Source organism: Bacillus rossius, chromosome 1, assembly GCF_032445375.1.
Source record: "Bacillus rossius redtenbacheri isolate Brsri chromosome 1, Brsri_v3, whole genome shotgun sequence".
NCBI lineage: Eukaryota > Metazoa > Arthropoda > Insecta > Phasmatodea > Bacillidae > Bacillus > Bacillus rossius.
The window spans coordinates 80,716,897-80,739,600 of NC_086330.1; positions in this window are offsets into that span (position 1 = coordinate 80,716,897).

The following is a 22,704-nucleotide window of genomic DNA, read 5'->3' on the forward strand; positions in this document are numbered from 1 at the left end:
AATCACTGGAGGCTACCCAGATTCTGCCCTTAAAGGGCGCACATGCTGAGGCCCAGTCTGGACTCTCTCATGCAGGCGAAGATGGCCTGATAACATGTCATGTTTTAATAGTGTATGTTTATCTGGTACATATGAGAGAAAATGATGTTTGTCGCAAGTGCAAAATTTTTCCAATGACTGATGCACAATGTTGTAAGAATAAGCCCAAAGGCATATTTTATGACAATATTTCATTTTGACGAGTAATGCTCCCCAAGCCTAATGAGCCTAGTTTCCGGGGCGAGTTATACTTTATTCTGGGCATAGAGCTCCAGTAGGGTTTTAAGTGCTCATATAATGTATTCTGAAATCGTTCATAATTTTATTGTTTTTATCTCTGCTAATGCTTGTATTTAATTGCGCACTCTTTTGATGGCAGTGTGGCATCGTAAAGGAGCGCTCATGGTATGTACGAGGCTGTTCACCGAAGCAAGAGAACGTGTGCTGTTTTTAACAATTTTTTGTGAATCAATTCAGTTGCAAATATCTGTTAATAAGTACGTGTCTCTCTCACCACAGTTTATATATATATTTATTTATTGCTTGGTTCAAACTCTTTCTTGTCCCTTGCGGGGGCCAATAAGTAATAATAACTTTGCCAGTTTAGCACGCTCCCGAATACGATGCCCGGGGAAAAGCCCCGTATATTCCCCTCCAGTTACGTCCCTGAGCCTCCCGAAACAGGTGTGTGTGGAGGTCTCTCTCGCCGGGTCTTGTCGTCGCTATTCATCGAGGAGTTTTCCCGTCAATCTATTCCTCTGGATGTCTTGCATTTTTGTAGTGGTCTCACAAATTTTCAGCCTCGTTTAAGGTTATACTTTTATACAGTCCATAAATGAATGTCCCAGTTTCAATGGTATATTATAACAGTTTAATTTACACTATTTACAACAAATCATAGATCAAATTGAAGGAAAACTAACCTAGTTTTACTTACAAATTACAAATGTTCAATATGTGCACCTTTAGTTATACAGTACACTCCAGCCTAAAGTCCAATTCTTCCTGCACTTTAGTTTTCACGTCCGGAGTAACAGAAGCAATAGCCTCTTCGATTCTGTGTCTCAACTCTGGCAAGCCATTAGGTAGCGGCGGAACGTAGACACGATCTTTTATAAAGCACCAAGGGGAAAAAATCGAATTTCCTTATGTCAAGTGAACATGGAGGCCAGCGAAAAAGAGCTCTGTCATCTCAACCATTACGGCCAATCCAACGGTCAAGGACATCGATGTTCGACCGCTCTTGTACAAAGAGATTCCAATAAGGAGGGGCTCCACCCTTATGCCAAATAAAGTTAACAGGTCAACCCTATACTAATTATGGAAATAGCCATTCTTTCAACATAGGTGGCACTGCAAGCGAGAAAAAATCAATGCAGTACTCGCTCATGCGCTTACCTAAAACTGATTGAGTTACTCTTTAATTGTGACCTTGAACCAACACACCACAACAATGCTTACAGTTGATACTTTTAACATTTATAACTGGGGCTTCCTTTCATAGACTTTTGGACTTTTTGAGTGGCATAAATTTCACCAAATATAAACCTATTTATTGCGTACGTTTTTCATTAATTAGCTAACAAAATTATATTTTTAACGTACATATAATAAAAAGAGATGTATTACAGAACAAAAATTTTAGGTTAACAAAAAGGTGCTGACTTCTTCATGACATTTTTTTTAACTTATTTCAGAAAAAAATATATTACTTTACGTGGCTGTCGAAATCAATACAAATGTGAAAATTTCTAAAGGCTAGGTAAATTTATAAATAATATATCCTGAAATAAATCCAATCTATATCATGAAATAAACAGTGGTATTGCCTTTAAATCTAGACAGTGTTAGTTAAGTAATCTATTTAATTTATCCTTACTGCCACGCCCCAAAAAAAAGTTAAAAATTTAACTTTATCGGCTATTTATTAAAAAAAGTATGCAACATATATAAGTTGCGTATATTCATTTTGTGAAAGTTAAGTCACTCATTAGAACTGTCTACAAGTTAGACCGTGTTTAACGCGCACATAAAATAATGACCTTAAAAGGGATAAAAGGGTCACACATCCTTCCAGTTTGTGAATTTTCCGACTTTAAATATTCCACAGTATTCTACATAGATGTACTAATATTTCTCTGTTATGCGTCAATTGGCTGTTGCGCGAGTTAACAACTCTAATCATGACATCAGACTCGAGAAATGCGCGAATTTATGCTGTATTTTTTTGTTTCTCTGTAAAAAGTACTTGATCTTCAACATAGAAACAATAGGGCCTAATGAATTTGTTGAGATCCAGCAATGTGTTACAATAAGTAGTAACAGGAAATTCAGGAATTTTTTAGTCAACGGGGATTAGGCGTCAAATAAGTTAATTTGGAGCCACAAGGACAGTATAATTGTAAGTAATTTAGGATTAGAGAAATTACAGTCAGCAGATCAGCAAACTCTGGTCATTGGGACACTAAAAATATGTTTCTGTAAAATAGGTAACTGAAATAATTTTTGATATAAAATTGCAATTTCAAAAAAAAATTGGTAGCCTTTCCCGTTTGCATTCTTTTGCAAGAGCAGCAATTGCAATTTTTGGAAGAAAAAAATTGTTTGGATTTACCCGGAGCTGAAATAAAAACCTAAATATTTTGAATTTTTGTGTAAAAATATAATTAACTGAAGGCTTACAAAAAAAACTTTCATATTGTCTCATTTAATACACTGTGTCTTTTTTTATAATATTTTTGCTAATTATTTATTTTTTAACACCGATGAAAAAAATGGAGGAGTAAAAATTTTGGAGTAAACTAATTACATGATTAAAGACTTGGCTTGCATTTAGATTTACAATTGCTTAACGATTTGGTATTGTTTTGTCACCTTTTTATTCTGTTTTAATTTTGCTAGTTTTAACTCCCTATTTAGATAACTTAGTGGTCCGCCGACGCATTTAAGGGTCAAAAATAATTTTGAAATTAATAAACAAGTTTAATTTTTGACTTTTTAAGAGTTATTTTGCTGTCAGTGTTTTAGTTTTCTATTTAAGTTTTATTGTAAGCTTTTTAAATTGTATTATCATAAATTATAATAATTTCAACTAAGACTCGCTTCTGTCGACATGCTATCCCCACACTAGCGCAAAAAGTTACCTACCCAAGCGATCAAAATCATAATTAGTAATTTTAAGTGAAAAGTTGATTAATATTCGTGGCCACTGTTTCCCAGTTAGAAATTTTACCAGTATTTATCAGCCCACATTAAAAAAATTATACTTGTAATAGTTAAATAATAATACAATACTATTTTTGATACTTTGATATTAGCTATTCCCTTAATTAAGAGCAGCTTGCATTTAGGTTAGTAAAATCGAAGCAAAAACTTCTCAGGTAAATCAGATTTATAAATAATTAACTTTGCCTCAATTCTCGACTGCGCAAGTCGGCCTAAGTCGTTTTCAAACTGTTAACTAATGTTTTTTTTTTAGAATTTACGATTTTATACATATAAATAAAATAATTTTTTATTTGAGAAATTGTTTGGACATACGCCATTGCTGTTTATACTGTATGTCGTAATAAACCTCAATTTGTTTGTGCCTGAGGACAAGAACAGTTCTCAATCCCCGAAACGTCGCCACTGCTGTTTTAGGAAGCCTGCCAGCTGTGTTCTTCTGTGCTGTCTTCGTTGTGGTGTCCAATATATATATATATATATTTTTTTTTTTGTCACATCATTGGGTTTGTCTGTGCGTTTCCGTGTTTTCGTTTTGTTGTCCACATTATTTGGTTAGTATCATAGTTGGGTTATTCTGATTTTTGGTTTTTATGCCAGGCCATTTTTGTCTTTATTTACTGTTCTGTTGTTGGCCCAATGTGTCCATCTATGTTGTAATAATTTTTGACTAATTCCTTCCACGAAATTTTTTGTTCTATATGGGTTTTAATTTGTTTTCTTTATTGTCCGTTAATGAGGTTTCTTATGGCATACTGTAAACAGCAATGGCGTATGCAAAAAAAATCAGATCAATCTTCCCCACAGCAAGTATCATTCAAAGAATGTATTTTTTTGTGGATAAGTGTAAGACATGTGAAAATAAGGCGCGTTATAATAAGTGAATAGTTAAAAAAAACTGTAAAAACGTGCTTATTTCTTACTAATTTATTTTTACATTGTACAAAACATGAACAGTTTACTACTAGCCATTGAAGAGTTCCACTAACCACATTCATGGCTTCATCATCTGATCAGTTCAATGGTACCAAATTATTGTATTGTCATCCGTATTACAAATACTTGCAGGGTTTAAAAATCGATACGTAAGTTAGAAGTAGGTTAGAATCGACTTCCAAGGTTTATTTACATAGTTCGTTAGTTAGTTGCGAGTGAAGCTAATGAAAGTGTGTTGATAACTAGACTCGCTCGTCACCTCGGAGCAGAGCAGAGGAGCCTTGCGCCTGTTTTGCGCGCGCCCGGCCCAGGCGGGCTCAGGAGCACACACACTTAGTCCGTAATTAGCCCGCTATCTATCCAGCTTATCAGGGAGGATTGTGGGAGGCTCGTGCGCGCGTGTGTTTGATGGGTGTTGGGGGCGGGGGGGGGGGGGGGAGGGTGGCGCCGCAAGGGGAGCATCGGGTAACCTCAGCCTCCCGTCACGCACGCACACGCTACAACCCCCCCCCCCCCCCCTTCCCGCCTCGGGGACGCGGGGCAAACTCGATTCACTGTCGATAATGAAGAGATGCTCTCCCCCTCCCTCCTCCCCCCCCCCCGACACCAGTAATCCGGTTAGGTCCCCCAATCAAATTGCAGGCAAACTAAACTACTTGCGTATTCTAAGGTCGTGCGCGCGGGTATAAAGGGTCTGCTTGGTTAAAGCGTGTAAGTTTCCTGTGTGGGTTCGGAAATGGCGTGGAGGGGGGTCGGGGAAAGGAGGAGAAGGCTTTTGTGAGGAAATTTAGGTTCGCGGCAGGAAATCAGGAGCCCTCTCCCTTCACGGGCCGTAGTAGTTTAGCATTCAGGGGCGCGGCGGCCGAGTTGGGCCGGCGAGGTTCATCTCTGTCTGTGTGCGCGCCCGCCCAGCTTCACACTGGCTCAGCCCGGCGTTCTCCAGTGGCGACTTTACAGGAAATACGTGTTTTTTGTTTGTTCTTTTTAGTGAAAACTGTCTTGAGGCTGAAGGCCCCCCCTCCCCCGGCCCACATGGGCACACATACGGTATGCAAAGCTTCAGAAGAAATTATGCTGTTACGGGGCGTTTCCCTGTAACACCACTTGAACGCCTGAGTAACCGCCAGACCCTGAGCCTGTGAAGCTGGTGGACACCGATATTGACAGAAGAAAAGGGAGTGAGGGGGGGATGCATTCTAAAACGAATTGACCACACCTGGCGGAGAGGTATGAATAGGGGCGCTGCCTCCTGAGTCTACAAACTTAATGAAGTCACTCACCGCCACTCACTCGCACGAAACTAACACCTTCCTACTTCGTCCCTGCCCTGACCTGTAATTTACTGCGTGCTTGTCGCAGTTTTAATCCCTCTGCGCTCTGTCTCACGGCTTTCGGGGCGTGTCCGTGGTCTCAATAGCAGCCGTGGCGCCAGACTGCGCTGCTAACAGCCGCGATGCACGCGAAACCTAGAGTGTACAGGGCTTGTCCTGAGACGCACTCAAACTCCAACTGAACTTAGCTACTGACATGCATGCCGGAGGGCCCACAGAACTGTGAAGAACGTTGGCGTGGCGGGATTTGGGGGCAAGAAAAAAATAAATAGTCTACACAGTCCACCAAGCCGGACAGCCATGCTCGCGGTGTTGCTCAGCCAGTCTTCAGGATGTCGCCCGAAATCAACGGCGAGACTACGCTACTGACGACGGCGACGAGTAGCTGAGCGAGTGGGCTTAGCGAGTCTCGTGAAAGCAACCAGGTGTTTGAAGCTGCAGCCATGTTGGTTACGAGACAGACGTGACAGGGCGCGACACTCGCTGGGCGAGTGAGCTGCAGTCCCAGCTAAACAAGATAAGCGGCGCAGTCTGCTAGAGACTCGTCGAGCCGAGGAGAAACTGGAACCCAACTAGCGGGAAGGATTCGCAGCCTGCAACTTGAGGTCGCTGGTGCGGCCGCGGACGTGTGCACGCAAACTCGCTGGACGAGTTCCCCTGCCGGAGAGGACCCGGCACGATGACTTGCGGCCACTGCAGAGATCCCGCAGGTGCGAGCACGCTGCAGCACTACTCGCTAGTGCTAGGGCGAGTCCTTCAGCCAGAGGCCCAGGTCGCCAGTCCTGGAGGAGCTGGCCGGAGGAGAATCCGAGTGAAGGAGCCGACAGCCGATGAGTCACCGCAACCCCAGAGTCCAGGTGATGCAGCAGAGTTCGAGTGTAGACTAGAGAAGGCGAGTAGAGACTTTCTTTGCCGACCACAGCCTTCGGCGGCTGGTAAGTTAGTGTTCCAAGTTTATTGACGACTCGCCTTGGGAGTCAACGAGTAAACTCGTTAAAGAGAAAGTATAAACTCTGGTTCCATTGCAAGTTTAATCTGAATATCCGTAATAAAATAAATAATATTTTAATTGTAATTTGTAAATAGCCCTGTTAGCAGGAAGTTGATGTTTAATGTTGGCCTAAAAATAAATTTCCAAAATTTTGGAATTTTATTTTGATGAGAATTTACAGATAATTACTATGCCATACAGTAATAGAAGTGTCATGTATGTGTTGGTCAGAGTTCTGTTAGGTATGCTTAATGTTTAACGATACATATTTTATTTCGTTCTCTGATTAAATGAGATAAAATACGCCTTTCAGAGGAAAATAATTTATAGCCCTACCCACGTTTGTGAAGAGTAAGCTTTGCTTTTTAACATTAATGTTAGAAGAAAACTGAAATCGCTTTGAGGCTGGTTCAATATCCCTGCATCCTTTACGTTTTTTGGTTGTCTAGCCACAACAACGCCGTATGAAAATTGATCATTATATCAGATTGAGGTCTGTTTACGAAAAGCATTTAATAATACTCCGTGGGCGTATAAGTAGTTGTTTCTGGATTGCGTGTGTAAACTGTATTCTTAGGATAATTTTTAGACATGAAACACCCGTTAGATTCTTGAAGGCTGTTAAGGAACTTGCATTACACCTTTATCTTCATTTACCCGTCATAGAATGTTATGGTTACCGCTCAAATCTCATAGTTTCCCTATGCACGACGAGAAGACTGCGTGCCTTTGCGGTTAGAGGCGAAACCGTGCTATAAGCGACAGCCAGTGTCGCACGTATCAACCCGCCTCTTTAACACTACACATCTTACTTGGCTGGCGCCTTAAATAAACGTACCTACGGTTTCAATTTTAAGTTCATTTAATTTTAGCAAACGAAAACTTATGCTTCGTAAGAATTAACAATATATCAATGTAAATATTTCTCTGTTGCGAGTTGCATTTAAAACTGCGAAATTTTTGACGGTGTGGTATTTCTATTCCCGCCACGCCACTTCTATAGTCTGTGCCATGTAACTTGTTTCAAATGTGATAGTTCTCGCAAATAGTAGCAATGGTCTACGTATCCTACCGCCACTGTTGTTTTGTTAACAGTGCGCGTGAAATTTCATGTGTCGCTCTACAAGTGCCAGTTAGGAAATGGATGCCAATGAACGTTTCTTCGAGACGATTCAAATTTGAGAAACATTACACGACACGGTCTCGATCCGTGCGCCGCCTTAACCGGAAACGAGCTGTCGCGCCGACAGCGAAGACGCACATCCGGGCCGTGTCGAGCAGGAAGGCAAGTCTGTCCGAGTGTAGGTCATCTCCGGACAAGCACGTGAGTTGCTTGATGCGAGGGGACATGTATTTGTCGCGGAAAGATGTCGAGATTAGCGAAAGTTGAAAAACTGCAGCATCGTCCGAGTTTCGTGATTGGTCGAGTTTCTTTCTATTGTCAACAGGGGCGACTCCAAGGCCGGGCAACTGCTCAGGGGTCCGCGCCTAGTAAGGCCCCGCGCCTGCCCGGGCCCCACGCCATCAGGGCCCCAGGCCTAGCAGGCCCCCTAGCCTAGCAGGCCCCCTAGCCTAGCAGGACCCTAGCCTATCAGGGCCCCGCGCCTAGCAGGACTCCGCGCCTAGCAGTGCCTCACGCCTAGTAGATCCTAGCGCATAGCCGGGTCCCACGCCACGAGAGCCGCGCGTCTATAAGGGCCTTGCGTGTAGGCTACCTCTTTTATTTTTCCCTAGTTTGTGTAAAAAATAAAAGAAATTAATGGGGAAAGGAACAAGTAAATTGTAACTAGCATGTCATGCTAGTCATTCAAATACCTTTCGTCTTTAATTGGATTTTCATGATTTCGTATAAGAAAATCTTTCAAAGATTTTATTTCCTCATGTAATGACTCGATTTCAACAGTTTGATCGTTAGCATTTTTTTAAAAACTAACCCGAGTATGATTTATCATGAGTGAATATTTAAATTTTTAAGACATATTAGCAAAACCATAGTCGACATTTAAGTTACAGGTTGGCTTCAAAACGTTGTTTCGAATAATTTCATTTTGAATTTTCAAGGGTGGAGCCCCCGAACGTCCTTTTTTGCGGGCTGTTTCTTCCCTCCTGCCAATCCCCCGGTTAAGGCGCTTCTTCACATATTATGGTCCCTTAAAAGTAAATAGGTCTAGAGCCCCGCAATTCCTAGGGCCGCTACTGATTGTCAACACACCAATCACAGCCACCAAGTGCGAAATGACCTGTTCAAATTAATGAATTGTTTCTCTTGCAAACGGTCGCCAATCACAAGGAAGAAACCTCTGGTGCGGGCGTACCTTAATGCAGTCTAATTAACGTTTAGATTTATTCGCGAAAAATGCATGGCCCTATGAACACAGAGGAGAAACGAAGGCGTTTAAATAACCTCTATAATGTTTCAAAACATAGGTACTGTGTATTTTGGCATGATCTAACAAGTAAACATAACTCATCAAAGACGTGTACTGAATTACCAGTTGGTAGCTATGGTGTGCTACCGTGTTGAAAAGTGAGGAAGAGGCATTGGAATAAATGTTTATGGAGAAGGAAAGGAAAATAACCTCTCCCCCCCCCCCCCCCAAATCGTTCATGACGAAACAGTATGAGAGTGCTTTAGCTGTCAAATTCTGAACTTCCTGTCTAAGATAAATGTCCCCCCCCCCCCCCCAAGTGTGTTTTCATTTGGTTTACTTGAAATCACGTTAGTCTGTAGGTCGTGGCCTAGAAAGGTTAACCCCTCCCATATCAAAAAATTAAAATAAAAAAAATGTTAACCAGTCTTTCAGTCGTCGCTATAGATGTGTAACATCAAACCTCGGAAACGAGCAACTTCGTGTGTTCTTATGTTGCAAAAACACTAACAATACGAAACTCGGACACGAAATTTGACTAGAATTCTTTAAAATACTGCCAAGAGTGATAAAATCGCAAATTGTGTTTTCAACTACATTTCTGCATGCGAATCAAACTTACTTCCCACACCCTATCTAGAATTCGCTGCCAAAGAAGCTACGTCAACTATAGAATCATTCGATTTATATAGCAAAATTTTAAACCATATGATGAAACGGCTCTGATAAAAAGCCAAAAAAACTACTCAACTCCTGCTTTGGACCTGATTTTCGTCAAGGAATTTTTATTAAAACACTGCCCATCTTGTTAAAATTCGTTAAACAGTTGATACTATCAACTGCCACAGGTGGCAGCACCGTGGTTGTTACGCATTTCCGGTCCTTGACTTCCGTCGCATTCACGAAATTTCACCCACCAAATGCCGTACACCGAGAGCTAAGATGTTTCACATCAAAAATTGGAGCTGACATTCCACACGGTATCAAATAATTTATAGCTGTAGGGCTCTCGGAGCAGACAAGAAGCTGTACCTACCTAACCCGAGATTTTGATACACGAACAATGCAACATTAAATTTCGCGCGTGTAAATAAATGTGAGCCCACTTCGTTAAACAACGTCGTCATAAAAAAAAGTTTACTTAAATGGCCCTTGATTGCGAGGAGTTAGTAACACGGCGAAGAGAGAAAAGGAGAGTTTGAAACGGGAAGTGTTGGGGCGTCGTTCGTGACACGGAGCTCTCTTCAGTTCCGGGCTCCGCCGCCCGTGGCGCTGACGCCTGCTGACGGCTGTCACGTGCTCTGAAGGGTTGCAGGGGATGGAGAGAGGAATAAAACACCCTCTCCTCCGGGAGCTCCAAGCGCTCGTAAATACGTAATTCCGCGCCGGGCGGCGAAGTGTGCCGACGGAATGAGTCGGCGAGACGGAACCATAAATCACCCTTTCTGCCCCGCGGATACACACGTCACAGGACTCCTGGGGGCAGGGGGGGAGAGGGTTGCTGTCACCGCGGAGCGAGATCAATTTAACCACTGCGTCGGAAGAAATGGCAATCTTCGCTCGGTGAAAGGGAACAAGAGAAGTGGAGGGGGGGGGGGATGTCCAGCGGCGAACGAATTGCGTCATAAGACAGATAAAACCTGCCCTCCTCCCACACGACATTCGCTGTGGCTGTGACGAATTACTGGTGCTCCCGTGGTCTGAATCCGTGTTCCACTCGACCACTAAACTAACACGGAGCTCTTGAATACTCCACCGTCAGACTAGGAACGAATTTGCTGAACTGAACCCTCAATGTGTGCCTACCCGGGCTCACATACGATGTGCAGAGGTTCAGAAAAAGACACACTGTTCAAGATATCCGAGTGGCATGTGTTTACGAGCAGTATTAAAAAAAAATTATGCTAAAAGTGAATGACTAGATCTGCTATCAGATTTCGTTTTTAAACTGTATTTTTAAGAGTGATAATGGCTAAAATGCGTGTTTTCAGAATATCGTTTAGGCACAGATTCTTGAAGGCATTCAAGAGCTTTGCATTAAACTTGTATCTTCTTTTCTCCACCGTATAAGGTCATGGTTACCGCTCATATATCTCAGTTGCCCTATGCACGACCAGAAGACTGCGCGCCAGTTCAGAGCCTTGCGACATCGCGCTGGAAACATCAGCCAGCGTCGCACTTGTCATTCCGCTCTCACCAACGCAAACACACCCCTTAAAGACGTTAGCTTTATACCTCCGACCATCACCGAGACTTCAACTTCCCGGTGTGTAAAGAACGTTCCAAGCTCACCACTCAGACGTCAACACCTTCATTCATGGGCGTCGCAAGAATATATATTTTTGGGGGGGACTTCAATTGATTTAGTTGTTGAGGAATATTCATCCCCTGGAAAAAAAAGTGGCGGGAAAATTTGGAGTTTGAAGGTGCAAAAAGGTGGTTTTTAGGTATTTTTCTTTCCTAAATATTATAATTATAGTTGGTTGCAATATATAATTTATTTTTTATAAAAAAATATTTAAGAGAACAAATTTGTAAAAACACAGTTAACATATCTGCTGGTGCTATATCCACACAAAATCATCAATTTAAACATCAGGAGAAACCTGAATGTTACACTTAAATGCCATAGCAGTATTAAGAATATTTCGCACATGTACACAAACATAAGTAATAAAGTGATTATATTCACTATTATTATAGTATCTCTCCTCGGTATCGGACCTGATTTTGATTTTACACGAAGATCGAATTAAAAAGTGCTCACATTACCACGATTGGACTAAATGAACCATACACAACATATGGGTTATATCACAGAAATCATAATTTTAATATAACTACGAAACTAAATATATTATTGGAGGGGACGAAATTGAAGACTTTTATAATTGGGGGGGACGTGTCCCCCCCCCCCCCCCCCCCGGTTGCGACGCCCATGCCTTCATTCATATTTCTTTTGCAACGCAACTCTCTCTCAGCTCACGTCTGCTAGGCCGCGCGCCGATCGCTTCTGAACCAGGCTTCAGCAATCCATCTGTGCTGGCCGACCTCCATGCTCCAGTGCAGTGGTCAGGCAAGGTACTCCCGGCTGTCGCGCTGTCCACCCCTCCCTCCCCCCCCCCCCCCACCCAACTCAAAAACGTCCAGTCTTGCTGACGTCACGAGGAGGGAGCTGGTCCAGCTCCTTGCTGGCTAAGCTGTACACAGCGGCAAAACTAACTTGTCCTTGTGAAGTAGGTAACAAACAAACCAAACTCCACAAAAATTTTAGATTATATTTCTTAAGGTTCATAGACGCCAATGGTTCAGTTGTTACCACTCAAAAAAATGTAATACAGTAGTTAAAAAAATTATACATCGCAGAATGATTATTTTAAGGTCTACGAAATGGTTTAGTACAATTTTTGCTATCAAATTATTATTTTTTTCCTGATTACACTTTAAGAAACTTAAGTTGGTACTGTATCGTTAAGTGGCAGAATAGTTAATATGAAAACATACTTATATATTCTTTTAACAAATTAAATACCATTTACAAATTTTTTCCCACTTAAATATTATTATTAAAAAATGTTTTCAGCTTTTTTCACTGCCATAAAATTATAGCTAAATAAAAAATTAAGAGAACAATTTTAACTCGTATAGAAGCTTTAAAAGGCCCTTAATTTAATTATTTTCTTTCAATTATATTCCTTAAAACCATATTGTTAAGTTTTTATTTTAAATCATAATTTCTTTTGAACCTCTGCAGTACAGTTTGATAGGGCAACCACCATAACTATTTTTTATTCTATTCTTATGCATATATTGTACAATGATTTTGTCTTCTTAGCATGAAAATACTTTTTGGATTATTTATTATTAAGAATCTGATTTATGATAAACAACAGTTATATTACTTGTATACGTTCACTTACAGTCCCAGAAACATCCCCGCCAGTATTGTTTTGCGATATAATATATTGTGGGCAATGTAGTGCGCATCTAATTCCTGCAAAAATGAAATGGTCGCATGTTTATGCTTGCTCATATTTTAAGCTGATGAGGAACGGTTTAGTTTGGCTAGAAATTTATAAACTTTATAAATGGTATACAGTTTAGTTTATTTATGTTCATAATTAAATTTAAACTGTTTTGTATGATTTCAACAATGCAACATTTAAAATTTATGACTTAAATATTAAATGTTATTGTTTTACTAAAATCCATACAAATATTATTAAATCAATCTATAAAATATGCTATGATTTTGAATACCATTTATAAATTATTCTGTATAGAAGGTTTGGTTCAGTGGTTCAGTAGTTAAAATTATGCATTTAACAATGAGATATTGCAAGGTTAAATCCCCATACAACAAATTATTCTTATCAATTTGTTTTTGAGAAATGTACGAAAACCTTTTTTTTTCTCAAGTCGTAACCTGCTACCTTTACTGCAGTGAAAAGTGTTTCAACCAATATCTGAAAATATATGTCTATAATTTTACATATAGGCTCAATAATTCCCTGAGGCTTTTTTATATCACTCGTAAATATAATATACATATTGTAATTAAAATGTAGTAATCTACATGGCACTTGTTGATAATAAGTGTTCTAATATTAAAACCACAACCAGGCAATCCATTTCTTATCCAAAATTATATCCCAATACTAACACCATGCAAATATGTTTTCGCTTAAATTAATTGCACCATGGATGTTGACTACGAATTATATAATGAGAAAATTTCTAAAAATTGTCAACTATCATTTGGCAATAATCACATTAATTAAAAACAGTTTTGAAATAACTAGACTTATAATTTCATTAAATTAAGCCCAGTTGTTCGGTTTTTATTTGATTATTTATCAAACCCAAATAAAGTGTTCAAATCATGGGCAAATATTTATAATCATGCTTACCTACTAAGAATTATATATATTTTCTATTATATGTTTTTTTTATTGCAGATTACGTGATGAGTCCCAATTAAAGTGATGCTAGCCAATTAAAAAAATTTTGTTTATAAAGAATACATCTAAAAGTGTCTAAATATCTAATATTATTACAATCTGTTGACCAGAAAGGTACCATACCATTTAATAGGGCTTATAAATCCTCTTAAGTAACAAAGTGATTTTTGAAACAAAACTGATATCAGACATGTTTTATCAGTTAGATATTTTTGAAGCACTGAATATTTTAGCAAGATATTGCAGAATTTATCTTTTAGGCCCAGCTAAAATTATAGTTTGGTAACTTTATTTTAACCAAAATAGAAAATTTATAAATCCTCCACAAAAATTTTTTATTGAAATCGGTGATAGGAGAAAAGTAGAGTGATACACATATATTTGCTTACATATATGTACATATACACAGACCAAAATACAAACACCTAGATGATCTTCTAAGCATATATTCCTTAGGAAAATATACTAAAAACCAAGAGCATTTTTTGAGATAGTTTTTCTGAAGCTATTACCATTGTACAAGTGTGAGTGTGCATGGAACCCAAAAGCATACAAGACGATTCTGAGCGAACGGCTGTATCCACCAACGACTAAAATTGGGTGCGTGTACTTATGTATGCACATTAGAATTTATAGCTACTTACTTGGCGTAATAAAAAACGAACTATAATATCGCATGCAAATAATTAATATGAATAAAATAATAAAAGGACTGGAGTGATATAAATATGTTTGGTATAGTATAAATTCAACCAAATTAAAAATTTTAAATAAATATTCAGTCGTAGGTATTTAATATTAATATAAATACATGTTTACAGTTTATTATTTAATTTAGTAAAATAACCGACACAAATTTTAATTAATAATGAAAACCATTAAATATGCTAGTTGGTTATTTTAATTTATTAATTTTAATTTTGTATTAAATACTAATGTAATACTTTATAATGCAAATTAATTATACATAAGGGAACATAACCTCACTTATATAAATACTCTTGAACAAATTTACAATTTACTGATTTTCACAATAAATAATTTTTTTTTTAAACATTTGGACCAGTATTCAATATCAATCACTTAAATATTAGCATTAAAAGCAAATATATATTTTTTTGTATATAGCTTTTTTTTTTTTTTTTAATCCTGTGAAAATTTCGTAGCATGATGTGTGCGCATCGTAAAAATTCACTCTCATATTTTTTCGTAATGCGGCTAAAAATCTACCTGGAATGATGATCAACTGCCCAAAGCTTCTTTGATATTATATTAAAGGTTTAATTCCCCTCTCACCCACCAGAGGGTTCTCTTTTGCAGTGTCAAGCAGATGTGCAATCTTCTTCTTTAGAATGAGGAAAATTGATGTGTCAGGAGAGTCCTACTTCCACATCAACTGTCAATCAAGGGCATCTTGTGCCGGCCAACACCCCCCCCCCCCCCCTCCCCCCGGCCATCACTTCGCTGAATCCAAAACACCCCACTGTGAAACGGTAACCCCTGGCTGGTGGAATCTAGAGGTGGTCACAAAACTATCATTAAAAGAGAAACACAGAGCAGCACTGGCTATATATTGATACAAAAATATTTTAATTTGATGATTTTTATATTCTAACACTACATTTATTTTTACCTAATCAATAAAACATTTTTTTATTTTTGTAAAATAACATAAAATCATTTTTAAAAGCAAAGCAAGAAAACTACTGAGATTTTAAGTAGACTTCCTACAGCCCTAGTTCATAATAATTCTGTAAGACTATCAAGATGTTAATTTACCAGATCCCATTTTTACCAGATGTCCTAGCTATGGGTGTACTTGACAGAGATTAACCTTTCCTGAGCCCATCTGTTATTTGCTACAGGCGTGTGTGGAGGAACAAACTTTAATAGAGCTAAACACACCATAAACATAAAGGCTATGAGCTATGAACTTGCATTTGGGCTCTTGTGGGCTATTAAAATTAAATTAAAACAATTTCTTGGACATATGCTATTGCAGTTTTGGACTGTTTGTCGTGAGAAAAAATTCATAAATGCAAAAAAAAAAAACATGAACCCACAGAAAATAAGCCCAAATCAACTGATGTTGAACAGATAAACCCAAAGATAAACCTAAACAAGTATTTTTGACATGATGACAGCACAGACAAACAAATTCAAACTTAAATATCAGCCAGCATCAGCTGATTTAGTCTTATTTTCTGAGGGGTTCGTGTTTTCAATTTTATTTCTTTTTTTTGCATTTATGAAATTTTCCTATGACAAACAGTGCAAAACTGCAATGGCGCATGTTCAAGAAAGAAAATCTTACGTTTGTACACGAACCATTTTCAGTACAGAACTGTCCTTCAAGGGGGCAGGTAGGCAGTTTGCGATGCATCCAGTGGTTCAAGGTGGTGCAAGGGCTCTTTTTTGAAGTGTGCTATGTTTGCAATTGTTTCCTCTTTAATTAATGTTCAAATAACCCTATTTCACACAAACTTGTACAGTATATTGTAAGACAGGTGATGCCCAGGTATTGTCTTGTCAAAATAGAAGTCATTAGACACAATGAGGGGTTATGAACAGGCACGCATGTAAAGTTTCATTTTTGGGGGGTGGGAGTTTGTTTGTTTTCAAAAAAATTTTTTTTTTCCTTTTTTTTGGTGGAATGATAGATTTTTTTATGATTTTGTGGGGTGGACGGCTACATACGCCCTCCACTGATTGAAGAGATGAGGATGAAACATTAACAAACTGCATGTGTTGGAGTAAATGAGAGCACCCTAAGAAGATCCATTGGATCTTTGTAACATCCAACACGTTATCCACTTGTGAAAATTCTAGTTTTGACCCCAGTAGGAATCAAACCCACACAACCTCGGAGGGGTGACAAGTGAACCGACCACTCACCCACATTAGCCCATCGCAGTCTCATCTGGCAAAAACATATAACATTTGTCAGAAACATTTATAACGCGGTCAGATGACCCATGTATCCTCAAGACTACTATCTCTCAGATCACAATACACATGGCGTCACTCACTGTCGTCCTTTGTCGACATCACTCTTAAAGGATGAAATCTTGCATGACTAAATTGAACATCACAAGGGCATGAAAGACTGCAGGGCCATCATGAGAAACCAAGGCCCCAGGGGCAAATAATTTTGTCCAGCTCCTTCCAAATTACTTAATTAATTTAAAAAAAAATGACAAAGACTAAAAGTTACTAAGGCCATAAAGAAATATTTGTTCTGAAAAAAATTGCATGATTTGTAATGTTTCCAACGAATTTTACTAGCAATAGAATTCTAATTTGTCCTATCAGAGAAAACACAAGCATAAAACAATACTTTGGAACTCAACAGGGCTCCTCTTTGTGCTCCTGCCACGGGTATTAGTCATCCCCTCCCCCCCCCCCCCCCCCAAATCACTTTCCAGCACATAAACTGACTCTATGCAAGAAATTATGTTGCACCATTACTCTATTGCTGCATGAAATAAGGACAAACCAACAAACACACTTTTGCATTTATAATATTAGTAGTATAATATTATAATAGTAGTAGTATTATATCATTTAGTGTCCCTGACTGTCTCTAACCAAATTTTCAAATTTCAGTGACTTTTTTAATATTTAAATTTTTTTTTATAATAAAAAATAAATAAAGATAAGCCCATTTCCAGCATCCCAATAGCTGTCCTAGTTCTCTCTTCACTATTTTTATTTTATATTTACAAGAACCTTGCATATGCAATTTCATAGTGTATAAGAATAATCTGCTCTAAAGAATCATCTAGGAAAAAAAAACTAATCACAGTCTCAGTGATAGCAGTCTGAAGCAAGATATTTTACCCTCTAATAACTGTAAAAATACAGTAGAAATTTTATTTATAATTTTTTGTGACAAATATAATTTTGTGTTGTATTATTACTCTTTCATAGACAAAACTATGGTTCTTTGCAATGTTAATTTTGTACAGAGAAAAGGTAATATATTATTTATAATCAATTAGTCTACGGAAAGTTATAAGAATAATAACATGGTATTCAACATTATGTTCATAAAGGAAAAATGTTGGAAAATATTTTTTAACTATTGTTTAGTGAATGTTTGTGTTAGTGGATATGCATCTATATATATATAAAACAAAGTCGGGTTAGTTACACCATTTATAACTCAAGAATGGCTGGACTAATTTTAATTATCTATGATTTTTTGGATTCGTCTCTGCCCCGAATAGCAGAATAACTATTAAAATATTGATAAAACTAAAAAAAAAACTTTAAATTAATTAGGTTTGGAACTCCGCCATATTCCGCAATTGACAGCTCATGTCACGCAGGTTGGTTATAGACATACAAAGTAACAGACGTACAAACTGCGAATGTTATTTCTCTATGTCCGCTAAGCAATAGCTGCGAAGCTATTCTAACGAATAAAGTAGAGAGAGTAAAAAAAACTAAAAATATAAACCGTTTGTTGTTGCCATGTTTGGGACTGTTGTTTCTACTTATTTTATGGTTTATTGTTTACTGTTATCATTAAAATTAATTAAATTTCTTAAAATTTCATGAAAGTGAAAGGAAACAATTTCGTGGTCAAAATCAGTTTGGATTGTTCCATATTCGCCACTTCTTTTCAAAACATTCAAGACAGATTGCAACGTTGAGTATTGCAATTCGGTGAAGTTCATCAAATACATCTGCAAATATGTCACGAAAGGCAGCGAGATGGCGGTTTTTGGCATCCAAACCTCCAATACTAACGATGAAATTACGCACTATCAAGTCAGTCAATATGTGAACTGCAATGAGGCGACTTGGCATATATTCTCATTCCCTATTCACGAACGTCATCCCACTGTTGAACATTTGGGTGCATCTGGAGAATGGTCAACGAGTTTATTTCACCGCGTAGAATTTTGCTCAACATGCTGAAGCACCTCCAGCGACGACATTGACCATTTTCTTTGCGATTTCCCAAAGCGATCCGTTTGCACGAACGTTGCTTTACTCGGAAATGCCACGTTATTACATTTAGAATGCTTCATCGAAGAAATTTCAACGTCGGAAGCAAGACGATGCGGTTCCTGGTCATCTGGATGTGCGTTCAACTGATGCTCTTGGTCATATTTACTCAGTTCATCCAAAGAATGATGAGTGCTTCTATTTTTGGTTGTTGCTGGCGAATGTTTGTGGGGCAACATCATTTGAATCACTACGAACTGTTAATGGTATAGTGTGCAAAACATTTCGTGCTGCATGTCAAGAGCTCAATTTGCTTGAAAACGATACTCATTGGGACACGACAATAGCTGAAGCAATTATTTCTGCATTTCCAAGTCAGATATGCACATTATTTTCTATTATCATTTCAACATGCTTCCCATCGAATCCACATGACCTGTGGAACAAATACAAGGATAAAACGTCAGAAGATATTTTACATCGAATTCGTGCAAGTTCAAGAAATCCCGATATAGAGGTGAATGAGGAGATGCATAACCAGGCTTTGCTCTTGATGAAAGACATGTGTTACCTCATGTGCAGCAGTTTGTTAGTCAGGTTAGGAATGCCAGCGCCAGATCGTGGAATGAATGACGCATTTAATCGAGAAATGGATTGTGAACGTGAATATGATCGACATGAATTAGACCAATCAGTTCAAACGAATGTACCCCTGTTGAACCCCTAACAGAAGAAAGTGTATTATACATTAATGAAGGCAATTTATGATGGAGATGGTGGCTTATTTTTCCTCGATGCCCCCGGTGGAACTGGAAAGACATTCCTCATGTCATTGATTTTGACCATTGTTCGTACGAGATCCAACATTGCGGTAGCAGTTGCTTCTTCTGGAATAGCAGCCACACTGTTAGAAGGATGCAGTACGGCTCATTCAGCGTTAAAATTGTCGTTAAAACTTGAAACTACTGAACAACCGACATGTAACATTGCAAAACACTCCGCAATGGCCAAAGTTTTAGTAGTATCTAAAATCATCATCTGAAACGAATGCACAATGGCGCACAAACGCGCATTGGAAGCACTTGAATGAACATTGAAAGATCTGCGCAATGACTCGAAATGTTTTGGAGGCGCAATGATTTTACTGTTTGGCGATTTCCGCTAAACACAGCCAATCATTCCAATATTGACTGCTGCCGATGAAATAAACGCTTGCCTCAAATCATCAAATCTGTGCCACTATGTGAAGACACTTCAGCTGGCAGCAAACATGAGAGTTGCATTGCTGAAAGATCTATCTGCTGAAGATTTCTCCAAGCAATTGCTTGTAATCGGTAATGGCCATGTTCCTGTCGATGAATCGAGCGGATTGATTTCATTTCCTCTGAAATTTTGCAATTTCGTCTCATCGAAAGACGAGCTCATCAACAAAGTGTTCCCGAACATCATTGCTAACCACAAAAATAACAAATGTTTGAGTGAGCAAGCAATTTTGGCGGCTAAGAACAAAGATGTGGATGACTCAAACTTCGTAATTCAGAATCAAATCGTTTGTACTCGGCATTCATTCAAATATATTGACTGTGTAACAAACGAAGACGAAGCCACCAACTATCCAACTGACTTTTTTAACTCCTTGGATGTGCCTGGTTTACCACCGCACAATTAACATCCGAAGGTTGGCTCAGTAGTCATCATGCTTCGAAATATAAACCAACCAAAACTATGCAATGGAACGCGTTTAGTGATAAGAAAAAGGATGATCAATGTGATTTACGCGATGATACTAAAAGGAAAATTTAAAGGTGAGGAAGTTCTCATTCCGAGGATTCCGATGATCCCAACTGATATGCCCTTTGAATTTAAACGGATTCAATTTCCGATTCGCCTTGCATTCGCCATGACGATTAACCAATCACAAGGCTAATACTAATAATTCTGAATCTAGAAAATGCATGTTTTTCTCATGGTTAATTGTACGTGGCATGTTCACGTGTCTGCAAACCAGCCGCTTTATTTGTTCTTGCTCCTGATAACAAAACAAAAAATGTTGTATATCACAAAGTGATTCACTGAAGAGAATCAACCCAAGAGCAACCCATGCAGCAAAATACATAGCTTCATTAAAGCAAACGTCTTGCTGACACACCATTGAAATACTTGTTTATTGTACTTTTATTGAATTTTTAGTATTCATATTATTACATTAATAAAATCCTAAATTAAGTTTAGCTAAAAGTTAACACGACATTCATTGACTTTTGGCTGTACGAAGTTCGCCGGGTCAGCTAGTATTGTCATAAAATGAAGGTAAATAATATTAATAAAAACAATTAGAGTTAGAATAATGAAAGTTTGGTACATTTTCCTAATGTTAAAAATTGATTCAGAAGATTGTTCTCTGGGTTATTCACTATCAGGTTGAGGGTAGTGATTGTGCTCGTACTCAAGAGCTAGACCTGGCAAATTAAAAGAAAAAAATTTCAGTTTTGCACCATTTATAAGAGAATTTGGACAGTATTTTCTGAATCAACAATACTTTGATAGTATTATCAATATGTCTACAGGGAGAGAGTCTAAATACAATTTCTGAGGGAAGGTTACTGAATTCAGTAAGACAGATGGACAGGAATCAAACGAAGATAGTGACACAGTATCTGCCAGTAGCACTGGGGTGTTTAGTGAGTCGAAGTGTAGGCCAACATACCCTGGTACCAGGAGCGGCAAGCACAAACACCTGGTCCACCATAGATGGAGGTTTTGCTAACTTAAACCACTGGAAACACAAATCTTGATTTCACGGATCTACAGGCATACATACAATTATTGTTAATCCAAATGAACACACAGTTTGGATCAATGATCACACAGTTTGAATCAGTGAACACTAAACACAATGAAAACAAGACATAACAGCTAATTTCGTACAATATCATTCTCATGTTTGTTTTGCAATTTGTGTTGTAATTTATTTTCTGTCAACACGCTATTCTGTTAATACACTAAATATTTGCACTATAAATGTTTTCATAATATTATAAGTACAATAAGTACAATAAGTATAATAAGTATAATTGTCTCTCCGGTTATGTAAGCATGTATACAATGTGGACGGCCGTGTCCGCTTGTGGTCGCTGAAGATGTCCTGCTGGCACCACACTTTGGCCTCCCTGGCACGGTAGATTTCCACAGGAGTACGGGACTCCGCGGGTTGCTCGGCCTCCCTGGTGTGATGATTTCCTGGCACTAGGCAGTGGCTTGCGCCACAGTTTGGCTTCCCTGACAGAGTTTCTGTGCCGTACCACACTTTGGCCTCCCTGGCTGCCAGCCTCATAAAACCACTACTGTATAGAATGTTCTATCCCTCAAATATTGGGCGCGAGAAGCAGTACATAAGGCCGCTTTCGCACTGCCTTGATGCAGAACACCGGGGACTGACATTGAGGTGCTGTCTCTGCCCGGCACCGCCAGCACCGCCTCTACCAATGATGTCACCGCTTCGACCAAATATGCCCAACTGCTGATCAATGGACTTATGCTCTGGTAAGCCTCGGCGCATACAGACTTAATCTCTAGAGTGTAAGACGCAGCATCAAAAAAGTTAAATGTTTGAGAAGTTGGGACTTGTGTTATGCAGCTCATGGAAGAAGCTGTTGTATGCACGAGTGTTATTCGCTGTGGAATAAGTCATACTCTAGCGATTAATTATGTATTATGTATGGGCATAGACTTAGCAATTCTTGCGGTAAAGTTGGCTATTTTGTTTGGTGGTGTGTGACATATCAACTGAACATAGAGAGAGAGAGAGATAGTGACAAAGATGGCCTAGAGGAGACCACGAATATGAATTACATTACCAAAAATTTTAAACTCGCAGTGCTGCAAGACACAACGGT